The sequence below is a fragment of the Mobula hypostoma genome, chromosome X2 (assembly GCF_963921235.1).
Source record: "Mobula hypostoma chromosome X2, sMobHyp1.1, whole genome shotgun sequence".
Lineage (NCBI taxonomy): Eukaryota > Metazoa > Chordata > Chondrichthyes > Myliobatiformes > Myliobatidae > Mobula > Mobula hypostoma.
In genome coordinates, this window is record NC_086129.1 from 39,503,607 (window position 1) to 39,527,106 (window position 23,500).

General features: G+C 40.4%; 1 long non-coding RNA gene across 3 annotated transcripts in view; it reads left to right on the top strand.

Annotated features, from left to right (window-relative positions):
- The window catches only part of LOC134340742 (uncharacterized), a 162,219-nt gene that overhangs the window by 109,671 nt on the left and 29,048 nt on the right, over positions 1-23,500 (top strand). For 2 of the 3 annotated variants that reach the window (XR_010016620.1, XR_010016622.1), the window contains one exon: positions 7,776-7,851. The exons of the other annotated variant lie outside the window; for it this stretch is intronic. This is a non-coding gene — a long non-coding RNA (uncharacterized LOC134340742). The remainder of the gene's footprint in view (positions 1-7,775; positions 7,852-23,500) is intronic. 3 annotated transcript variants of the gene reach the window in all.

Consider the following 23,500-nt stretch of genomic DNA (forward strand, 5'->3'; position numbering starts at 1 on the left):
CTGTTTTTGAGTCTGGTGGTCCTGGTGTGGATGCTATGTAGCTTCCTCCCTGATGGGAGTGGGACAAGGAGTCCATGAGCAGGGTGGGTGAGATCTTTCATGATGTTACTGGCCTGTTTTTGGCACCTTTCTATTTATATGTCTGATGGAGGGTAGGCTGGTGCTGGTGATGCGTTGGGCAGTTTTGGCTATAAAAATCTTTCCCCTCAAATCCTCTTTGAAACTCCTTCCTCTTACCTTAAAACTGTGCTCTCTTGCTCCTCATAACCCTACAATGAGAAAAAGATTCCAAATATCTATCCTATCCATGTATCGCATCGCTTATAGTTTTAAATACCTCAGTCAGGTCACTCCTCAGCAACTTTCACTCAAGGGTCAACAAACCCAATCTCTCCTCTTAGCTAAGGTCATCCAATCCAGGCAATATTCTGGTGAATCTCTTCTGCATTCTCATTATTGCTGCCACATACTTCCTGTGGTATTATTCGCATAGAACTCATTGTCAGAGGAGGTGGTAGAGTCTGCTAACTAAATTATGAGGGGTGATTCATAAGTTCGTGGCCTAAGGTAGAAGGAGATGAGTTATACAGCTCTCGTTACATGCATGTGCAGTTCAACTCTGAGTGAAAATGCAGAAAGTTTGAAGTTTCTCTTCATTCCTTCTACTTTAGGCCACAAACTTATCAATCAGCCCTGCTGTGGACCACTTTCTGGAGGTCCAAGACGCCGACCTCTACAAAGAAGGGATCCGTACGCTCCACGACCGCTGGACTAAGTGTGTAAATGTAGGAAAAATATATCGCTAGGTTTTCTAAAATTGATTCCTTCTGCCTTAGGCCACGAACTTATCAATCACCCCTTGTATTTTTAACAGACATTTTGGCAAGGCACAGAAGGATACTAACTAAGTATGGTCAAATGGGATTTGTATAGAAGAGCAAAATACTTGGCATGGATGTAGTTGGCCCAAGGGCCCATTTCTGTGTTGTACAACTCTATGACTCCTGTGACTATTTCTTCAATGGCATGAATTTCAAAGGGCAAGGACAACACACTGACACTGCTATGTAGTGAGTATAGTGCCACTGACAGGGTAGATAGAAAACGATAAAATTAGAAGCTATACTCAAGGGAAGATTCCCTGATCAGGGCAGGAGTATTTTATTGTGTTCTGTTTTAGAATTGATCAATTTGTTCCCTTATTTGCTGCAGTTGTCCTCAATTTAATTATACTTTTCAAAAAAACCATTCATTCAAGTTCATCTGCGGGAAATACTCATGACTGCATCCTTTGTGGTCAATTTCAAGTCAGCTCCTGACCTGAAACTGACCGAACTTCATCAAAAATTGCCAGCACTGAGACTGTTACTGAACTTGAATTTCTCCATTTCATCAACCTGTCAGTCAGGTTGCTTCAATGGGCTCACCCCTGATCGAGCTAAATGCTTCATATACTGGAAATGATTTAGTTGGCAACCAAGATTTTATTACAGAAAGCATTCCACTGTGCTGTTATTTGTCAATATATTGCCTTACCATGACATCCCTACTTCAGATTGAATATTTCTTCAGCAAAATAATCTCATTTATTAAATTTACTGCTGTAATATGCTTATGTTTCTGTCCTCTCCAGTTCATTCTTTTCACACTGTTTCCTGTGTTTTTATCAAATATCTGTCGCATCTACAGAAGTTACTGTATATAGTGACCATTACAGAAAGAAAGATCTGCATTTCGGTAGTACCTTTCACAACCTTGAGGCATCTCAAACTGCCTTATACTCATTGAAGAAGATTTAATGTGCTGTTACTGTTAGCATATAAGAAACACTTGTCACAAACAATAATCCAAATAAATAAATATTTTGCCAGATATCCATGGAACCCATGTACCACACCCCCTCCCTTCCTCTTCCATTCCCTCCCCTGTTGATCTTCAAAATAACACAATGGAGCCCTTTAAAAGCATTGGATGTCTGGAAGTTGAGGCTCAATGACTGAGGCCTTCAAGCCTACGAGTCCACTGGGGAAATTGGAGGCTCGATGTCTGCAAGTCCACAAGTCCAGTTGAGGCTGGATGTATGTAGCCTGTCCTGGGGTTGGAAGTGAGTGTGTGTGTGTGTGTGTGTGTGTGTGTGAGAGAGAGAGAGAGAGAGGGAAGTTACTGCCGCTGCTCTGCTGAACATTGTGGGTATGATATGTGGCAATACTTGTCGGCTGCCCCCAGCACATCTTTAGGTTCTGTAGGTTGTTAACACAAACAACACTTTCACTGCCTGTTTCAATATACATGTGATAAATAAATTAATCTAAATCTGAGAGAACAAATGTGCCTTTGTTTAATGTGTCATCAGGAAATCAGCAGCTCTGACACACCACAGGCATGTCAATCTGAAATTGAGCTCTGTTCTCTGTAATTGGACTTGAACCCACAACCTTCAGACTCCAAAGAGAGAGTTCCACCCATAAGTTTCCTTACTAAGATCCCAAATGTAATTGTCCTTAAGGGACGGAATGTTACAAATGAGTGCCATGGAACCAGTAGCATAACTTGGGTCTGCTGTGAGTCTCAGAGCAAAACCTACACTTTAGTATCTCCATTTAAAATGCATGATAAGCTGTTGCTTATTGTATTTCTAATGAGGAGAGCAGAGAGCAATCAATATATTCAACAGCAATTGATTGGTTCTTAACTAGACACATTTGGTTTTGATGGTATAAGGTATGAGGTCATCATTTATTTGGAGGAGTATTGATTGATTTCAGGCAATTAGCTAAAGGCCAGATTGCAATCTCTCAAAGATTTCTCCTTGTTCTTTCCCCTCTCTGACTCTTGGAGAATGCTTTGTGTGGGACGTTCAGTTTCTTTGTCATGGTTTGCAGCAAACCAGTCATGTGTAATTGATTTGAACCCAACCCTTCCTTCAGGTGTGACAAGTTGGTATGCACCTTGTATGGGTTCATACTTGAGCTTGATCTTGATTCTTTCTCCTACTAATCTTCGCACGTGCATTCTCAAACAAGATGCACAGTTTCACAGTAAGGAGCCAGGCTCCAGCTGGATCTTTTGAAAGCTTCTCTTTACGCTCTGCTCTTAAAATAATGGCCCAGATTTTACTGAAAGCAAGCACTGCCTTGAGTCACAGCTGACCATTATTAATGAAAAACCACTGGTGTGAAAAATATACCCTATGTTGCAAACTGTATGTTATTGTAAGATTAATGCTGCTGTTCTGCTACCTTTCTGCAAACAGCATTTAGCCCTAAACCTCCCAGTGAGTTTCATGAAATTGCTGTATTTGCACATTTATTGCCCATTAAACTCATCACAGGAAATTGCACCTTGTAATTAACAGTTGCAAGCACCTGTTTAACGGCATGATAATTGTAATTGACTGCCAGTTAACCTCTTACTCAGACAGTGAGTGAACAATTAAATGAGATGGCCTAGAAATTCAATTGTGCCATTTTTCCAAAATTAAAACAATATTACCAATCTCCTTAAACAGTTTGAAAAAATGTAAAATTTATCAGCACTGTTTTCAAAGTAGTACGAACTGTTCCTTCAAATAATGATACCTAATTTCAGGAACAACGGGCGAGAAAGCTGTGCTTTCTTGCATAACTTGTATTTTTCCTCATAGCTTTGACCTCAAGAAGAAGTTCTTAAAGGGTTAGAACACAATACAACATTCTTTCAGCTGTTGGTGAGTGTTATAATTAAGTATGATGGGTGGTCATGATGGGAACTGTACAGGCTTCAGTAGAATAGTGAGTGTAGGAGGCAGCTCCCCAGTGCCAAGATCAGTGAGTTCTGGAAGTTGTAGCTCAGGCATCTACAAGGTTAGTATCTTCTGAATACATGAGTTTTTGAGTTCTTTGCAATGCACTCAAATACCCACTCCAGGTGTGAAAGCAAAGGTTGCTTTCACCAAAATTGGAAGGCTTCCTAGTAGAGACATGTTTTGATTTTTGTAAAGCAGCAGTGAACAGCACAGTGTCAAATGCATCATATATCCACAGAGACATTATGCAATTATCAAAACAAACCCAAAATAGATTGACACAAACAGGCATCCCAGTTACCGCACCTCCTCTCCCCATGAGATCATAAACGTCCTCTATACAGGCTTTACAATAAGTTTCACCAAGGGAACGGCATGGAGGATTAAGGGTAATACTAACATTCTAGGGCATTTGATATCAAAAAGGAGAAGATTTGGGGCTCTAAAAAACCATTAAATTGGATAGAATTTTATCTTATTGATATACAGCGCAGAACTGGCCCTTTGAGCCACACCACCCAGCAACCCCCGATTTAACCCTAGCCCAATCACAGGACAATTTACAATGACCAATCAATCTACCAACTGGTACATCTTTGGACTGTGGGAGCACCTGGAAGAAACCCATGCGGTCACGGGGAGAACGTACAAATTCCTTACAGGCAGCGGTGGAAAATGAACCCGAGTTACGGGTACTGTAAAGTGTTGTGCTAACGACTATGCTACCGTGCCAACCAGAGCCCAATGGGATTTATTTTATTTCATTGAGATACAGCACAGAATCGGCCCATCCAGCCTTTTTGAACTGCACAGCCCAGCAACCCACCTATTTAACCCCAGCCTAATCACGGGATAACTTACAATGACCAATTAACCTACCAACTGATATATCTTTGGACTGTGGGAGGAAACTGGAGCACCTAGAGAAAATTCACACATTCTACAGGGAGGATGTACAAGCTCCTTACAGAGGGCACTGGAGTTGAACTCCGAACTCTGATGCCCTGAGCTGTAATAGCGTTTTGCTAAACTCCACACTACTGTGGCACTCCCAGGTATCCTAGGTTATTGAGAGAGATAAGAGAGGAGATTGATGGCGCCTTGACAAAGATCTTTGTACTCTCTTCAAACACAAGCAAGATTCCTCTGTCAGTGTTGTTTCTCTATTTAAGAAGCACAATACAGACAAACAGGATGATGAACCCTCTATTATGTTTTCTAACTTCAAAACATTAAACTAATTCAAAAGGCAGACTTGGGAGTCTACCTTTGTGTTTACTTTAAGTGAGGTGTGCATATCAAGTGGCAGCCTGATTGACGAATTCAATTCACGCATTTATACATATAACCTGTAATGAATTATTTAAATGAATAAGAATGCTTAATCAAACAATATAAATACTCAAATATTACTGAAATATTAAATACACAACACCCTACATCAGTGGTATAGCAATTACTGGAGAAGATTCTTCGGGATGGGAACCACTTGCATCTGGAAAAGCATTAGATTTGTTTGAGAGTATCAACGTGGCGTTGTGAGTGGGAGGTAATGTTCTACAAACTTGATTGATCTTTTTTGAGGAGGTGGTGGAGATGATTGATGAGGGTAGGGTAGTGGATATTGGATACATGAATTTTAGTAGAGCATGTGACAAGGTCCCTCAAGATCCAGAAGATAAAAGGCACATGAGATCCATGGTTTCAATTTGGCTTGGTCATAGAAGACCGTCTTATTGTCTAAGACCATAACGGAGCATTAAGGACCATAATAGTGATGGAGGTTTGTTATTTGACCTGGAAGTCTTGGACCAGTGGTGTTGGACAATAATCAGTGCTGGGACCAGTGTTGTATGTGACTTATATCAACGATTTGGATAAAAGAATAGGTATGCTGATTAATACATTTGCAGACACCACAAAAATTGGCAGAGTTGTGAGAAAGGTTGTCAATGTATTCAGCAAGATAGAGACCAATTGGGAATGGAAAACGGTTTTAATAATATAGATGTGTGTAGGGTGTTGCACTTTGCAAGAGGAAAGCATACAGTAAACGGTAGGACCCTCAGGAGCATTGCCGTAAAGAGGAATCTTAGGGTGAAAGTTTATCTCTCCCTCAAAGTAGCAGTGTAATTAAATAGTTTGGTAAAGAAGGCATATGACATACTTGTCTTCATCGATGGAGTATAGAGTATAAAGGTTGAGAAGTCATATTGTAGCTGTATAAAATTCTGGGTAGGCCACATTTGGAGGATTGTATACAGTTCTGGTCATTGCATTATAGGAAGGATGTGGAGGCTTTGGAGAAGGTACAGAAGACATGTTGCCCAGATTAGAGAATATTATCTATAAGGAGAAGTTGGTCAAACTTTGATTGTCTTCTCTGGACAGTCATAAGGGGTGATCTGACAAGTGTACCGAATTATGAGAAGCACAGTTAGAGTGGATAATCAGATTCTTTTTCAATTGTCAAATAGAGGGCACACATAAATAGAGGGCAAACCTGGATCCATGGACCCCTTGGTTAATGGTAGAGGTCCATGGCATAAAAAGGTTAGGAATCCCTACTTTAAGGTGGAGGGGGGAACTTGTGACACATACAATTTCTGTACAGGGAAGATTGGCGGGGCTCCTGCAAGGAAGATTTGCATACAGGTTTTTTACGTAGAGAGCGCAGGTGCGTGGAGGACCCTGCCAAGGGTAGTGGTGGAAGCAGATGCAATAGCAACATTTAAGATACATTTAAGCAGACACATGAACAGGCAAAGAATGGAGGATTATTGACCGTGCATAGGCACAGATATCATGAGTCAAAGGGTCAGTTCCTATGCTGTATTGTTATATGTTCTGACTTCTATAGGGGCACAACTCCTTAAATATTATCCAGGATAAACCAGAAGCATTCAAAGCTGGCTGTTCTGAGAGTGTAAAGTAATGAGTTGTGATTGAGACCAAAATGTTTGAAAACCTTGCCAAAGGTGAATTTGGGGCATTACATTATTGTTCATATTCTTTGGGTGAGCTGAACACTAGAAAAATATCACTGAGGTACATAACCATCCTGAAACAGGAAAGAATCCATGATATTAATCACTGGTTCTCACAGAGGTATGCTCAGAATTTGATGATGCCATATTAACATGATTTTTGTCTATGCAACAGTCTTCTGATAAACCAAGGGTGTAGTTTCATTCCAGGTTGTGAGTTGTTTTGGGAGATATTAGAAAGATCACATTTTAATTAACGTCTTGGCGTTCTCAATTTGCTGTCTCTCTTTCTCTAACCCATTCTTCTATAACTTTATTTCTCTTTCTGAATCTGATTTTACTTTATTTCCTGCACTGCCTTCCCTCTGCTTCCCAGCTCTTCGGTTTCTTCCTCATTAATCAAGGTTAAGGAAATGCAGTATATGATATAGAATGGAAAGTTCCTAAAAACCAACTTAATCAGATAAATCAACATTGTCCACAAAGATTATGTTACAACCTCCATGCAAAAATATTTATCTTTATTTTAGTCCTAAATGGTTCCCCCTTTATTCTGAGTACAAGACCATGATCTGGGGAAAGAGCATCGAATTAGCCAATTTCTTTCACATTCTTATGAGATCACCTCTGTAGTTACTCACTCGTAACTAGGCAGCTGAACAGTTAAACTGTGTGCTGTAGTCATGGATTCACTGATTGGTGAGCGTGACTTAGGTGAGGTGATTCTACCATGACAGATGCTTTGTTTGCTGAGCTTAGCAACCTGGTCATTTTTTATGTAATCGATGGGTCCAGCTCATCACAGGCTGTGGCCTGTGTGTATCTCTGACCTCAACATGTATTTAAAGTGCATATATATCACTGCCATGCAGAGTATACAGCCCGACACAGACAAAGCACTCTTCACAAGGGTGTTATTTTACACAATTGAGCTATGACTTTTGGTATCAAAACCCATCACAGTTTCTGATATTTGATTTATGTTTTTCCCCTTTTCTCTGAAGGAGTTGCCTTTTTCTGAGGAAAGGAGTGTCTTTGGAAAATCCCAGGGTTTCAAAAGCTGAGTTTATTTAAAGCATGGTGAGTGCATTAAAAATATTGCTTTGTGAGTGCTGTAGTACCAGTTAAATGGCTCCACTAATCCACCCACAAGCCTGGATTTTAGCATTGAGTTTGTTCAGGGAGACAGTAAGTCTCATTCACCCATCACCCTTGTGATCTTTCCTGTACATTGACTTACAAACATACAGGAGCTGGAGTAGGTGACTCTGTCCCTTGAATCTGTCTCTGCCATTCAATAAGATCACAGCTGATCTCACTGCATCCACAGCACTACTTCCCATCTATCAGTAGTCACCTTTCACTTACTTGCTCATCAGAAGTCTTCCTGTATTTGCCTCAAAAATATTCAGAGGTCATCATATTCTTTCATTACTTTCCAAAGTAGAGAGTTCCGAAGACTCGGCCATCAGAGAATCTCACTCAAGAGGAAATACTCTCTTCACATTCACCCTATCAAGACACCTTGGGATCTTAATTGTTTTAATTGTTACTACTCCATCTTCTAAACTCTAGTGGATGAAGACCTAGTATCTCCAGCCTTTTTTCAAAAGCCAATCCATATATTCCTGCTGTTAATGTAGTTAACTTTGTCAGAACTTATCCTGTTTTAAATCTGAAGAGTGGTACAATGGATGCTATTCTGGACGTGGTTGTTTTTTGCTCTCTGTAACTCAGCCATTACCATTTCTTTTTTGTATTCAGTTTCCCTCATGGTTTAAAAAAATAACCTAATCTTTTTTAGTTATATGCATACTACCATTTTGCAAGTCATACTTAAGACCCCAGGGACTCTCAGGGCTGTAGAGTCCCTCACCATCTAGATGATAAACTTTCCTACCAAAATGGATAATTCCACGCTTTTCACATTATACATCATTTGCACGATCTTTTCCCATTTGCTTACCCTATCTATATCCCTTTGTAGCTTCCTTCTCTTCTCTTTGCAACTCGCCTTATTACCTCTCCTAGAGTATTGGGCACATAACTTCATCCAAGTTATTTATATAAAGAGTAGTAAGTTGAGGCCATATGTTGTACTGATCATTCCATCTTACCCTTCAGAAAAAGATGCATTTGATGCTTTCAACTTGTTTCCTGTTATCCAGCCAATTTTTATTCCAAGCCAATATGCTGTCTTATACACCATGAATTATCATTATCCACAATAACATAAGATATGGCATGTAATCTAAGTTTAGCGCATTTACCAGTTTCCCTTTATCCACAGCACATTAGTGTCGATGAGGGGTTCCCAACCCTTTTTTATACCATGGATCCATACCAGTTAGCAAGGGGTCCATGGACCCCAGGTTGTGAACCCCTGCTGTAGACCTAATAATGGCTTCCCTTTAAAGTTTTCGCAAAAGTTTTCCAGTCTCATTCTTGCATCTATTTTATAATTGATCATCTACAGCCTTCTGTGAAATCATTCCAGGAACCTACCCTCCCTCTGTCTTCATAATCTGACCCCCTCTCACCACAACCCCCAACAGTCTTAAAGTCTTCCAGGACCTCTGCACGTTTGGACTTTTCATCTGATTGCTTTATCTGCTACTGGACACCTTGCCTTCAGCTACAAGGCTCTAAACCCTGGAATTTTCACCGTGAATGTTTTTACCTTTACCTCCTTCAAAACCAATCATCTGGCTGCCTGTCTGAATATCTTCTTGCGTGGTTAAGATATTTTTGACAAAGTTTGTAGAAGAATAGAATTAATAAAGGAAATTCTGTTTATTTAGAGCCTTTGTCAGGAAGTCCTCAGGATGTCATGAGGATTTCAGAAATGCAGGAATATAAAAAACTATATTAAATATGCTACACAAATGTAAGCTGTTGTATCGAGGTAATGAGTGTCTTCAGGCAATTTAACCATGATATAAATCACAACTGAGCTGGACTGTCTCTGCTTGATATAAACTCAACTGTGCAGCCTTTCAGTGAGGATCAGAACTAATCGCCTCAGCATTCTCCCTCCGTACCCACAAATGAACTGAGACCTTTTGTATCACTTCGGGCGGGATCAAAAAATGCCTGGAAGAACTTGTAATTTTCTGAATCTGTATAATTATAGCTACACTCATTGAGGCTGTTGGAACATTTAACAGATTACCCATCCATACAGTTTGGGAAGCCCTTTAGATCATTATGCATCTTCTAGGTCTTGGGTACAACAATCTAATGAGCCCAATCTCATACTTTACCCTCTTAGCTCTGACATTTTATATTTTTAAAGTCAAGAAGAAGGACATTAGTATTAGGGGTTTCCTGATGAATATTTTAACTAGTTTAACTCATTTGCTAACACTGCATATTTTCATGCATGTTCAATAAGACCATGATGGCTCTGACCAGAAGGAGCTACTTTTCACTGTACAAATTAACTTTCTTCCTGACTCTGCTATTTTTCTAATCCTACATTTCTTTTCATCCACTCTGAATTTGTTTAAAGGATATTTTCCCCTTTGTAGTTCACATACAGTAAGTGCATTGACTTTTAATTGTTGTTTTTTCCATCTTCCTTACTTTTGTGTGTGTGTGTGTGTGTGTGTGTGGGGGGGGGGGTGTGCACGCGCACGTGTTTGAGTGTGCAAGAGAGAGAGTTGGGCATGTTCCTGTCGATCAGGCTGTCCTCTGAGTGTGTGTTCATGTGACTGTCTCGTCCCTCAGTCAGTCTGTGTCTGAATGGTGTGTGTGTGTGTTCAAGTGGTGTTTATGTTCATGTATCTGGCGTACCTTTCCTTCTGTGTCCTCTGCATGTACATGCATGTTTGTTTGGCATGAGTTTATGTCTGCTAGTCTGTCTGTCTGGTGTATGTGTGTGTGTGGGAGGTGTTGTTTCTGTATGTGTACCTGTCTGGCTGTGAATGTCTTCACCTTCCATCCCACCAGTCCTAGACATTCTTCACAATTTCTGATAGCTACAGAAAATTCCAACACCAGACACATCTTGTCCTCCCCTTTCAACATTCCAAAGTTCAAATTAACTTTATTATCAAAGTTACCATATAAAACCCTGGGATTCGTTTTCTTGTGGGCATACTCAATAATTCCATATTAGAATAATAACCATAACAGAATCAACGACAGACCGTACCAACTTGGGTGTTCAACCAATGTGCAAATTACAACAAACTGTGCAAATATAACAATAAAGAAATAATAATAATAAATAAATAAGAAATAAATATCGAGAACATGAGTTGAAGAATCCTGGAAAGTGAGTCCATAGGTTATGGGAACATTTCATTGATGAGGCAAGTGAAGTTGAGTGAAGTTATCAACTCTGGTTCAAGAGCCTGATGGTTGAGGGGTAATAACTGTTCCTGAACCTGTTGGTGTGAGGCCTGAGGCTTCTGTGCCTTCTTCCTGATGGCAGCAGTGAGAAGAGAGCATGGCCTGGGTGGTGGGGTTCCCTGATGATGGATGCTGCTTTTGTGCGACAATTCTCCATGTAGATGTGCTCAATGGTGGGGAGGGCTTTACTCGTGATTGACTGGGCCGTATCCACTGCTCTTTGTAGGATTTTCCATTCAAGGGCAATCCAAAGAGACTGTTTCCTTTTCAACTCCCTGATCCACTCATTCATTCCTAGGAACCACTTCCTTTCAGTTGGCACTTGCCTACGCAACCACAAAAGCAACAACAACTGTCCTTACACTCCTTCCCTTCCCACTGTCCAGGGACCCAAACAATTCTAATGAAGCAGTAATTCACCTTCACTTCTTCCAGTCCAGGATATTCCATTCACAATGTGCTCTCCATATTGCAGAAACCTTATGCAGTCTGAGTGATGCTTTGCACCTGCATTTCGGATAGACTCAGCCTCCTATTGTCTATCACTTCAATTCTCAAACCCACTCCCCCTCCCACTGTCTGTGGCATAGATTATTCTCCTTCCATGAGGTTGGTCTGATCATTTGAACATGTCATATCAACCTACATTTTGCAACTTTTGCATTCGTTTGTATTCTCACTCTCCAACTACTCTCATTTCATAGTATTTGCTCAGTTTCCCGCTCCCCTATTGCACCTGTCATCTGAATGACCTCTGCAACTTATACCCACAGAAACCCTGGCATCACCCTATCAGAGATATTTCCTTTGTTCTATCCCTCTCCCCATTCTCTCTGTAAGTTAAATAAATTTTCTGTCTTTCCCATAATCTTCAACTCTTATTCTCTTTCAACAGATGTTGCCTGATTTGCATAGTCGGAGTATTTTGCTTCTGCATATTTGACTTCTCCTTTATGTTTCTGTGTGTGAACGTGTGTGTCTCTGTGTGTCTGTCTGTCTGTCTTTGGGTGTGTGTTTCTCCAACCGTCTGTTTGTCTGTCTGGTACATGTCTGTCTGGTACATGTCTGTCTGTATGCCTGTCTTTGGGTGTGTGCTTCTCCATTTGGCTGATTGTCTATTTGGTGTGAGTGTCCATATATCTGTCCACTCTGTTTTGGTGTGACTGCTTATTTGCTGTATCTGTATCTTAGTATTTATACAGTGTGTGTTTCTCTGTCTGTTTGTTTTGGTTTACACTTATGTTTTCGTTTCTCTGGATTTTTGCCATAAGTGTGTGTTTGCACCTTACTTCAACGAAACATCCCGTGGAAAGCCATTCAAACTATGGTAATGCCAGCCTAGAACTAAGGTTACCTAACTCTCAGTTATCAGACAACAACAGTGGATGAGCCTTGTGGCTTGCTGATGCTTTTACTGAAACACATGAGAGCAAGAACTTCACATTCAACATCCACAAGACAAAGGCCCTCAATGTCATGAGCCCTTCAGTCTCGTGCCAGGTAGCAGCAGGTCTTGACGCACCTGAACGTCATTATTTGAGTTTATTAGAGTTGTTTAATGACAACTTTTATCATTAAGCTGTCACTGTGTTTTTCCTGATGCTCACTATGTGAATATGGTTTCATTATGCTTCTCGTTTTTAAGTGATTAGTTTGTGATTTTGACCTGCGCAGGTTTATATTCTGGGTTATTTAGGGTTATTCTGGGCCAGCGCTCATTGCTGAGTCCTGGATTCAAGTTCTGTGTGCTCAAGTCCCGAGTAAGGGAGCTCTTAGTTTGATTGTTCCCTGTATTATACTCCAAGTAAATCTTTATCAGTTATTTCTACTATTGAGTCCTGAGTTTGCTCCAGACCTGGGTACGCTTATCTAAAGATTATTACAGTCTACCGATCAGCACCAGCTCTCCCCCAGCAATAATGGTTCATGGCAAGACCCTGGAAGCCATTGACCACTTACTGTATCTTGGGAGCCACTGAATTCAGTGTGAAACAAAGTCTTTGGTTGTTTGAAACAAAGGATGTTTGAAAACCCAACACAAAACGCATGGCATACTGAAAAAACAGTATCCTCAAAGTTCAAAAGTTCAAAGTAAATTTATTATCAAAGTACATATACAACCCTGAGATTCATTTTCTTGTGGGCATACTCAACAAATCTTTGAAATAGTAACTATAACAGCATCAATGGAAGACCACACCGAACAAAGGTTTTCAACCAGAGTGCAGAAGACAACAAACTGTGCAAATGTTAAATGAAGGAAAAATAATAGTAAATAAATAAGCAATAAATATCAAGAACATGAGATGAAGAGTCCTTGAAAGTGAGTCCTCTATGCTTCTGAGATGCCTCAGGCATCTTAAAGCACTAGAAAAGATGTCACCAAAACTAACTCTACAAAACTGAAGGATATACCGTAAGTGAAGCAGCGTCCTCTCCCAGGCTGATATCTCTAGAACTCAGGCTGAAGTTACACTAAGCGGTTCACATTTTCAGTCTTGTGAAGCAGATACTCTCTTCTCAATTCACAAGTGATTATCAGGCAGCAGAGGAAAGGTTTAAGGATGTGCTCAAATGCAGTATCTCCACTCGTTCCCAGAAATCCAGGGGTCCATGGCCGCTCGAAGTAGGGAAGGAGCATCCAGTAATATGAACCTCAAGGGCATGCATCAGAAGCACAGAGACATCACACATAAGCTGACCATCTCACAAGCTACCCACCCAGTCACCCAACCTGTTCAGGAGTTTGCACATCTCACACTGCAATCAATAACCACCTCAGAACCTATAAAATCACAGTGGAAGTAATTCACAACTGTACGCTTGCATTTGCCTTTTTGTCTCTCCGTTGTACGAGTGTCCATGTGCTTGTGTGGTTGTTTATTTGATGTGCGCGCATGTGTGTGTGTATTTCTGTTTGTCGATTTGAGGTGACTGTTAGTACATGTCTGTGTATCTTTCCATTTCATGTGTACTTTGGCTATTTACCTGGCTTGTTTGTGTGTCTTTCTGACTATCAGGTGTGGATATGCGCGCGTGGGTGTGTGTGTGTGTGTGTGTGTGTGTGTGTGTGTGTGTGTGTGTGTGTGTTTTATATCTGACTGCCTATCTGGTGTACTGTGTATGTGTGCACATGCATAGGCATAGGTCTATGACCAGCCTTTTATTTGCGTGAATTTCTTCCTATCTGGTATGTTAGGTGATGGTGTCTCTGTGTGTCTGTCTGGAAATCTGGTGATGTGACATTGTTTACGTGGTGTGTGAGCATGTCTTTCTGCTGAAGAGTCTGTGAGTGTGTCTGTGCGACCATCTGGTTTGTGAGCCTGTGTTTCCCTCTCTGCTGTGTACGTGTTTTATGCCCATCATATTTGCTATATTTGCTGTGTGTGTGTGTGCACGCTTGCTTTTGTGTGCATCCGTCTGCTTGCGATGTGTTTATATACCAGTCTGTCTGGTGTATGCATCTTACTGTCTATCTGCCGTGTCTGCTAGTTAGGTGTGTGTCTGATGTCCGTATACCTGCCTGTATTAGAGATATAGATATATAGTTGTGTGTGTGTGTGTGTGTGTGTGTGTGTCTGTGTGTGTGTGTGTGTGTGTGTGTGTGCGCGCGCGCGCATGCACGCGCTTTCTGTCTGTGCATCTCTCTCAGGATGTTTGCAGCATGCCCTTCAGCCCATATTCAGTGTGTCTGTTGGCTGCCGCAAACAACAAACTTCATATCATATAAGTCTATAATAATAATAAATCTGATCTTGTTGTGATCCGGATGGAATTATCTGGTCTGAGTGGAGTGGGGTGGGCTGGTTGTTAGTTCAGGGTTTGGCTGAGTTCATCTACCCAATGCATTTGTTTGTGAGTGTGTGTAGTGGGTTTATCTGTCTGTCTCTTTAGTCATTGTGTGTGAATCTATCTATTAGGTGAGTAGATAGATAGATACATACAAACATACTTTATTGATCTCAAAGGAAATTACAGTGTCACAGTACAATTGTTCAGATATACAAATATTAGAAGAGAAGTGTGAAAGAATTAAAAAAAAGATACCTCAAACAGCCTAACAGGAAGGAATTATCACTTCCTCAGCCATAGGTTGACTCATTATAGAGCCTAATGGCCGAGGGTAAGAATGACCTCATACAGTGCTCTCTGGAGCAGTGCAGTTGTCTCAGTCTATGACCGAAAGTGCTCCTCTGTTCAACCATCGTGGTATGCAGAGGGTGAGAAACGTTGCCCAGAATTGCCAGGATTTTCAATAGGGTCCTTTGTTCTACCACAGCCTCCAGTGAGTCCAGTTTGACTCTTATAACAGAACCAGCCTTTCTAATCAGTTTATTGAGACTGGTGACATCACCCGTGTTGATGCCATTGCCCCAGCACACCATTACACTGAAGACTGTACTGGCGACAACAGACTGGTAGAACATATGGAGGAGAGGCCTTCTTGTACACAGTCTCTGTGTTGGTGCTTCACTGTCATCCAGGTGCACCCCCAGGTACTTGTAAGTCCTCACCACATCCACGTCCACATCCTCACCATCAACAGTAACAAGGAGTAGTGCAGGCTTAGTCTTCCTAAAGTCTATCACCATCTCCTTTGTCTTACTGATGTTGAGTTGCAAATGATTCAGCTTACACCATTCGACAAAGTCCTCCACCAGGGCCCTGTATCAGTCCTCTTGTCCTCCCTTTATACATCCAACTATGGCTGAGTCATCAGAGAATTTCTGCAGATGACATGACTCAGTGTTGTATCTAAAGTCTGAGAGATACAGGGTAAACAGGAAAGGAGCCAATAAAGTATCAGTGTGTGTTTATCCAACTGAAGTGTGTGTGTACGGTATTTGTATGTCTGTCTGTCTATCTAGTTTGTGCGTGTTCTGTGTGGTATGTCTGTATCTGGTGTGTGTGTATTTGTCAATCTGTCTGATGTATGCTCTGTTCAGGGTCGATTGTCAACTTGGAATGTTGTATTTGTGTGTGTCTGAGTACACAAGAATGTCTGCTCTGTCATTTTCCTTGTGATTTCAAAAGTAAGTCTGTCTTTCATCTCCAGGTTTGACCTCTAACCTCTGACCTCCTGTCTCGTACCATATTGATTCCAATGATTATAGACAATACTAGGGCTCTGTAAAGACAGACCTTCCATTGTGTGCAAAAAATATGTGGTGAGTGTAGGTCAAATTTCCCTGTTTTTTAAAAAAAACTGATTCACGTTTTCTCCTTTATGATCCTAAAGTTCTTGGTAAAAGTCACTCCAGCTGAAATTCCCTGTAGTCAGGTTGTTCAGCTTCCTTAGCCTCATGTTGTCTTCACTATATCTTTTAAAGCATTGTAAAGAATCTTTCTGGGCATGCAATAAAAGTAGCTCGGATCCTCTTCTACCATGGCAAGATTTCTTCCTTGCCAATTCCGAAAAGAAATGAGCCAAAGTCAGCTTATATTTTAACCTAATACTTCTGTTAGAGAGGAAATATCCAAACATCACTGCATTTTTGGAGATGTAGTCCAGGGAGAGCTTCGCTGTTGGAATGGAAGTACTAATGGAGCACAGTGGTGGGAGCACTTTGGTAAGGAAAAGTTGCAATGTCAGGAGCAGTGCTAAGAGGCTGCTGCACTGCAGAGAATGTCTTGCTGAGGGCTCTTGGTGGATGGACGTTATTGATGGAGCGCTTCTCTATCGCAGAGGCTGACAGTCAGAGGGAAATATTCTGGGAGCTCTCAGAGAAAGAGAACTTGATGTACATCCAAAAATCACTGATTATTGCTGCCCGGGAAGTTAAGGTGATAAATAAGGCACATGGGAGTCTAGCTTTCATAAGCTAGTGTATTGAATAGGGAAATTATGGCACAGCTTTATTAAAAATTGGTGAGGCAATGTCTGGAATATTGTGTGCAGCTTTTGGTCACCATGGTATAGAAAGGACGTGGAGTGTCTCCTTATTACTCGGTTATAAGAGGACACTGGATATACTGAGTTTGTCTTCCCTGGAGCAGAGATGGGGATCTGATAGAGGTGTCCAAACCTATGGGAGGTATAGACCAGATAGGTAGCAGTATACTTTTGCCAATAACAGCGATATCTATAACCAGAGGGCATAGGTTTAAGATAAGAAATAATAGAGGATAGAAGAAAGATTTGTTTTTGAGCAGAGGATGGTTGGAATGTGGATTAAACTGCCCAAAAGGATGTAGGAGTAGAAACTTTCTCAACATTTACAAAGTATCTGATGAGCACTTGAATTGACAAAAGATAGAAGGCTTAAATTAAGTGCTCGTGAATGGAATTAGTATAGGTAAGTTGGCATCGACAGGATGGCCCAAGTGGCCTGTTTCTATGCTGTATGATCTTATGGTTATTGATGGAGCATTGTGCTGTCAAAGGTATTATTCAACAGTGAAGTCTTCTGCACTGCAGCCCCTCTAACAATGAAGTATCACGAAGTGATACTTGGTTGTTCTAGGGGCTGCATTGAGGAAGACTGCACTGTTGAATAAACAATTCTGAGAAAAAACTGCACTGTAGAAGGTGATTAATTTCTGATGCGCTCTAAAGCAGTGTCCTGTTTTCCCTCTCAGATGGGCATAAAAACCATTGGCACTATTTGAAATGGAAGCATCGAAGTTCTCCCCAATATCCAGGACAACACTTACACCTCCACCAACACTTTAAAAAAAGATAGCATGAGAATTTATCACACTCTGGTTGGGGAAACTTACTTGGTGAAAATTTGCTTCATTGTTTTCCACATATATGATAACATTCAATAAGTTTCATTGGTGGTTGGGACGTCCTGAGCAAACCCCCCAAGTTCGTATCTTCCTCTTCCCTTGAAGCCCAGCATTGCTAAGCTGTGAACAGGTGTAGAGAGACAATCGTCTTGCTTTGTACTGAGGTTTTGAGCAGCATATCTCTCTGATAAGAATAACATAAACATTATTTCCCATGAACTTCCATCCTTGTGTTCTACCCACACTCTCGTTCATCAAAGGAAAGGCAAACAAACACAAAACTACCTCAGTCACAAGAGTGAACTCTAGATTTCTACTGCTTTTTGTAAATTAGTTAATTTTCCTTTTAATTTTAATCAAATCAAAATATTCTTATGCTAAAATGTTGAAATAAAAATAAAAAATGTCTTTTACTTCTTCTCTCCTGCCTATCACTTCCCCCTGGGTCCCTGCCTCCTTCCCTTTCTCCTACAGTCCATTCTCCTCTCCTCTCCTATCAGATTTCTTCTCTAGTCCTTGACCTTTCCCGGCCACATGGCTTCACCTATCACCTTCTAGCTAGCCTTCTTCCCCTTTTCCACCATTTTCATTCTAGCATCTTCCCCCTTCCTTCTCAGTCTTGAAAAAGGGTCTCGGCTCAAAACTTTGTTTATTCTTTTCCATAGATGCTGCCTGACCTGTTGAGTTCCTCCAGCATTTTGTGTGTGTTTCTCTGGAAATACTCAACAGGTTAGACAGCATCTATGGAGGAATGTATTTGCTTAATGATTTTATCAAACTGTTGATCTGTTTCTCTCTCTGCAGATGTGGTCTGACTTACAGAATCTTTATATAAGATAATTCTGCCTTGTTCTTAATTTCACACTGGGGAAAATAGTTTCCTCCTATATAACCTGTCAAATCTCTTCATTATTTTCAAACTTTGTTTCGTCTACATTTTAGTATTTTAAACAGAAATCAAGTTTACACAATATATCTTGATAACATAACCTTCAAACCCTCAAGATGATAATGTTGCCTCTTTCCCTATTGGCTGAGGTCTGGAGTGGGATGATGCTTTTTTCTAAGGAAGTTCAACATACATAAACACTGTGAGATGGAATTATTATTCATTGTTGCTCTGCCACAAAGCTCTCTCTAAATGATTGTTTTTGAGAAGGAGGCAGTGATCCGCTGCCTTGAAAATAATTGCTACGAAAACTGAAGAGGATTTAAGAAATTCCACTAAGCACTAACTCTCTTGCTGGCCCATCAGGCCTACAGAGTGCATCATCCACAAAATGCACCACAGGAATTCATCAAAGGTTCTTTGACAGCTCTTCCCGAACCAGCAAAATCAACCAGCAAGAAGGACAAAGCACATGGAAATACCATTACCTGCAGTTGCACAAGATGCACATTGTCCTGACTCGGAAGTTTATGGTGTTTTTTTTTAACTGCCACTAGGTCTAAATTCTGGAACTCTCCAACCCACAGCATTCTCCAGCAGGGTGTCAATGGTTTAAGAAGGTGGTTGAGGTATCAGCCTCTCACTATCTTACAGATGCATAAAACTGCTAACCTTACCAGTGATACCCCATCCTGTAAATGAATTTTTATAAAGCTTGGGCAATAAATGACCTGGCAAACATTTTCTTGTACAAACGTAGAATGTAACAATATCGACAGGGAGGCCCAACTCTTTTCTTGAGAACAGTGCTATCTTTTCTTAACAGAAACACTACATATAAGTTTTTTTTGAACCCCATTCTCACATCCTCAGACATATAATCCCATAATGGAAAAGGTGGGAAATATGGATGATGAATTCTTGAAATTTGTAGGGTTTTGGGGGAAAGAGGAAGATTGTGATAGAAAATTAAATTGTTCTACAAAAGCGTTATCATAGACGGGGTAGACAAAGTGCTGCCCCGTGTTATGAAGACAGTGAAGTTAAAACAGGGATAAGATGTGGAGAGAAGAAACTGCATATACATAGAACAAGCCAGGGGATGTCTGGCATATGTAGAGTGGGAGAAGGAAATAAAAGTCAGATTAACAACACATAATTTTCGTTGTGATAACAACAAACATCATCGAGAAACAATAAAAGAGATATTATTGTGTTGCACTGTTTGTCAGATATGGACAATAAATGGCCTGTGAAACATTTTCTCGCAGGGAGCAGTGATGTATTTAAGGAGGCCAGAGTCTTATCTGAGGCCATCAAGTTTAAAGGCGAGTGACCTCTCCTTTTTTTTAGCCATAATGTTTATTCATATGAAGCACTCTGATAATCAGCTGAATGTCTGGGTCAAACCAAGGTTACAGTTCATAAATATTAATGAGGATGCATTAATTTGCATTGGTTTTTAAGGAGCTATTACATTATTATTTCGGTATTCAGTGATGGCCTTTTAAACAATCTTAACATTTTCCGTCTTGCTATCCAACGCTTAAGCTGACAGGCTAAAGATGAATTAACAAAGCTTGTTCTAGTCTATTTATTTATTCAGTACTTTTAATGGCTTATTTTGTCATTTATCCAACTTTTTTTTAACCTCTCTAACTCCTTTTTCTTGTCTGCAGTTATTGAATGGTGCTGGGCAAAATTTCACTGCTGCTTATTCCCTTTAGGAATCTCAGACCATATGTTTCCTGGATGATGTGTTTTGACTCTGCTGTGGGAAACATTTTTAAAAACTTGCATTTCTATGCTTTTCTTTAACATAACAAACCATCCTAAGGTTCTTCACAGCCTCAATTCCCAAACAAAATTTGACAGCCGAGGCACATATTTGGACTGGCAACCAAAAGCTTGATTAAAGAGAGAGGTTTTAATGAGCAACTGAAAGAAGATGTAGGTAGAGATACAGAGGGATTTAGGGACGAAATTCTAGAGCTTAGTAGTGTTTAGGCAGTTAAAAGCACAGTTGCTATTGGTAGAGCTGCAGGAATGGGGGATGTGCAAGAGGCTGAAATCATAGCAATGTACTAATCTCAGGAGAGTTGTAGGACTGAAAGAGATTATAAAGATATGGAGGGACAAGGCCAATTAGAGATTTGAAAGCAAGGAGGAGAACTTCACATTGAAATCATTGCTGGGCTGGGAGCCAACGTAGGCCAGGTTAGGTGAAAGGGATTCAGTCTCAGTTAGGGTCTGAGTGACAGAATGATGGCCTTGTGATATATCTTCAATCATATATATATATCCATCCATTCGAACACAGGCACTGAGGCCAATTTTAGTGACTGAAATGCTATTCCAATATTAGCTGAGAGGATTAAACTCAGAGTAAACAGGAACCAAATCCAATTCACACCCTAGAACAAGGGTTCCCAACCTTTTCTGAATGCCATGGACTAATACCATTAAGCAAGTGGACAGTGGACCCCTTGCCCTAGAAGGAAGTTAAGCCACAGAATACACTGTGGCATCACTGGGTATGAGGTCTGACTGAGGTACAATAATGAATCCAGCTTCTACCTCTGCCTACCTCACTGTTCCCACATTTTCAATCTTGTGATTTCTATTGTACCTGGGAAAAGTAGACAATTATACTTGGAACCACCAGCTTCAGGAAGAGTTATTACCCTTCAGTCATCAGGTCCTGAACCAGAACTGATAACTTCACTGTCCTCAACATTGAACTAATCCTGTAACCTATGGACTCACTTCCAAGTTCTCTACAATTCAGTATTATTTATTTGTTTGTTTGCATTTCTACAGTTTGTCTTATTTTCCACATTGGTTCTTTGTCTATCTTTTTTTGGGTGTAATCTTTTTTATTGTATTTCTTTGTTCTACTGAGAATGCCTGCAAGAAAATGGATCTCGGGGTTGTATATGGTGACATATACGTACTTTGATAATAAATTTACTTTGAACCTTGACCTTTATCTAATGAACTGAAGTTCTGAATTTAGATTTTGGTATGTGAATTGATTGTTGAATCTATTTTACGAAACAGGCCATTTGCCTAGCTATACATAAATAGGTGGAGGAACTCTGTCAGCATCTATGGAAGGTAATGGGCAGTCAATGTTTCAGGTTGAGACCCTTCATCTGGACTTGATGAAGCATTGCCCTCCATATATGTTGTCTGATCTGCTGAGTTCCTCTAATATTTGTGTGTTGCTCCAGATTCCAGCATCTGCAGAATCTCTTGTGTTTCCATTCCACCTAGCTCTTCTCTGCCAGTTATTCGTGCCTCACATATTAGTATATCTGATCCAGTCCTTGTTTCCCCTTAAAGTTCTCTCACCTTCAACCACACCCTGTTATTTTGCTTTCTGTCCATTCTCTGGGTAAATATTTTTCTCCTAAATTCCTGTGGAATCAATCAGTGGTTACCTTGAATACATGGCCAAATGTTTTGGACTTCATTTTGAAATATATCATGTGATATTCAAGCATATTAAAGAGTCAGAGTCACGAAAGAGTACTTTAAGAGTACTTGAAACAATTTTTCATGCTGTTAAGTCTCTTAGGTAAGTGGATCTTAAAATAGTTTTCCAGTTCAGAAAAAAAAGACTCCATGTAACTAGAATCAAATATTAAAGATCAGAGTCTCAAATTTTTATTTTATCTACATAGGTACTGTGGATGTTCACTAAAGTTTGTCTCTGATCACTGATTTGATTGTGAGTCCTACTGATGTAATTATCAGGAATACCCAATGACATTGAGCTACTGAACTAAGGTTACAACTTCTTTCATTGAAAATGTGTCAGAATTGAAGTCAGGTCCAGGATCTTAAGATTTTCTGGGAATGTGGGAGCAGTTGGAACCAAGAATTCAGAATCAGAATCAAAATCAGGTGTAATATCACTGGCGTATGTCATGGAATTTGTTGTTTTGCAGCAGCAGTACATTGCAATACATAATAATAAAAAACTATGAATTACAATAAGTATATTAAAAAAAAGAAAATTAAATGAAATAGGTAGTGCCATAGGAGAAGGAAAAATAGTGAAGTAGTGTTCCTACGTTCATTGGCCACTCAGAAGTCTGATGGTAGAGGGGAAGAAGCTGTTCCTGAAACGTTGAGGATCCTGTATCTCCTCTTTAATGATAACAATGAGGAGAGGGCATGTTCTGGGTGATGGGTGTCCTTAATGATGGACGTCACCTTTTTGAGACATTGCCCTTTGAAGGTATCCTCATTGCTGGGGAGGCTAGTGCCCATGATGGAGCTGGCTTGAGTTTGCAATGCTCTGCAGTTTACCCAATCCTGTGCAGTGGCCCCTCCATACCAGACGGTGATGCAACCAGTTAGAATGCTGTCAACGGTACATCTGTAGAAATTTGCAAGTGTCTTTGGTGACAGACCAATTTTCCTCAAACTCCAAATGAACTATAGCCACTGTTGTGCCTTCTTTGTAATTGCATCAGTATGTTGGGCCCAGGATAGATCCTCAGTGATGTTGACGCCCAGGAACTTGAATTGGCCAAGAAGTGGAAGATGAAGATCAAGGTTTGAGGGTCAGGGCCAGGGTTTGGTGGAGGGTGGCAGGAAGAGAAGATAACTTGCACCAGAAGTTCTCAACCAGATTTCCAGAGCGGTATGAGGCAATCTGGAACTGGTCTTTTCAACCTCAAGGCATTGGGGAAAACAAAATTATGATGCAGTTATATTTTCACCTAGTTTCAGAATCTATGT